Source organism: Dendroctonus ponderosae, unplaced genomic scaffold (genome assembly GCF_020466585.1).
Source record: "Dendroctonus ponderosae isolate FM_Combo_2020 unplaced genomic scaffold, Dpon_F_20191213v2 Dpon_F_20191213_10, whole genome shotgun sequence".
Taxonomy (NCBI): Eukaryota; Metazoa; Arthropoda; class Insecta; order Coleoptera; family Curculionidae; genus Dendroctonus; species Dendroctonus ponderosae.
The window spans coordinates 3,315,677-3,317,515 of NW_026017111.1; the positions used below are offsets into that span (position 1 = coordinate 3,315,677).

At 39.2% G+C, this 1,839-nt stretch overlaps 1 protein-coding gene across 1 annotated transcript in view; it reads left to right on the plus strand.

Annotated features, from left to right (window-relative positions):
- LOC109534868 overlaps window positions 1-1,839 on the plus strand; it is a gene marked incomplete at both ends in the record, with an annotated part of 20,019 nt that overhangs the window by 16,625 nt on the left and 1,555 nt on the right.

A 1,839-nucleotide genomic window follows, 5' to 3' on the forward strand; every position in this document is an offset into this window, starting at 1 on the left:
ATATAGCTATATTTTCGGCTGAATTGTTGACTGATTTTTCCGCAAAAATCGTTTTGACGCTTCAACTGAAAGTTGAGGAATTTAAAAATGCAAAAAATAAAAAAGCCCTCATAATGGGCCACGCCACAAATGATTAGTCAATGTCAGCGCCAGTTTTGGCAGAGATAAATGCGTGATCGACCGAAGACCCTCTCTTTTGTCAACAGATAACCGCAGGATCAAATTGACCCCGTTTTAATAAGCCGTATTTGTCAATATCACGCCTCATTAAAAACATTTGGAAGCATTTATTAAATTCGGCTTTTTTCGCCAAGTTTGTGCACTTTTACTCGCAAGAATACACTTTATAATCATGCTAATAGGCAATTAATGAATGAGGCTGCAGGTTCAAAGGGCCTAATTTTGCATCTCGGATACTTAAAGGCAGCAGGACCCGTTCGCTTGACAGTAACAAATTGTGGCAGGATTTTCGCATCAAGAGGCATATAAAGTCGTGCGTGACAAGTGGAAAACATGCCCGGAATCGGTGTAAAAAACATCGTTGAAGTGTTGTGATAACTCGTCACGGGAATCCGTCGATTTCGACTGAATTATACTGGAAAAGTTGACAAGTTGAACGGTTGTTTTTCCAGCAGGAATCTGTTGGGTTTAGCGCCTGAAATTGTCCACTTGTCTTATGTAGAGTGACGAGAATGTTTTAAAACCTGTCTATCTTGCCCAGATTTTTGAAGAAAAAAGAAACTTTCACGGCATTTAGCGTCAAGTTTTAGCTTTTGAATCCAGCAAAAACAAAAGCTCTGTGGGCAGCAGTTTTTGCAAAATTAAGTTTTGAAACAGCAGCGGCGCAACTAAGGAAATCCGTGAGGAGCGCGGTTAGTGTGGCTTCAAAATCGTGCCAACATTTCATCGATTTTTTGCCACTGATAAAACCTCTTGGGCTTTTAGCACTAAGATGTGGCTTTTGAGCTCTGTAAAAATAAACTCTAGATTTGGAGCACTTTTTGCACAGGTAATTTTTGAAGCAACAGTGACGCATTCAAGAAAAGCGATGGGCGGCGCGGTGGATGTGGCTTCAGACCAACACAAATATTTCCCAGATTTTTTTCCAAAAATTAAACTTTCACGGTGGTTAGAACAATGTTTTGGCTCGTGAACCCAATAAGAAGAAATTTCCCGGATTGAGCAGTTTTCTTAAAAATAATGTTTAAGCAACAGCGACGCAACTAAGAAAAGCGCGATGAGTGTTGCTTGAAAATCCTGCCAATGTTCCCAAAATTTTTCGTCACATATAAAACTTTCTCAATATTTAGCACAACGTTTTGGCTTGTGAACTGACTAAAAATAAACTCTGGACATAAAATAGGTTTTGCACAGATAATTTTTGGAACAACAGTGACGCAAACAAGAAACGCGATGTGCAGCGCGGTGAATGTGGCTTCAGACCCGCAACAATATTTCCCAGATTTTATGCTAAAAATGAAACTTGCAGAGTAGTTAGGATAATGTTTTCACTAGTGATCCCAGTAAGAAGAAATTTTCCGGATTGATCAGGTTTCTTAAAAATAATTTTTATGCAACAGGGGCGCAACTAAGCAAGCGGTGGAAAGCGCTAATAGTGTCGCTTCAAAATTCTGCCAATGTTCCCAAAATTTTTCGTTAAAAATGAAACTTTCCCAGTATTTAGCACAACGTTTTGGCTTGTGAACTGACTAAAAATAAACTCTGGACATAAAATAGGTTTTGTACAGATAATTTTTGAAACAACAGTGACGCATACAAGAAAAGCGATAGACAGCGCGGTGGATGTGGCTTCAGACCAACACCAATAATTCCCAGATT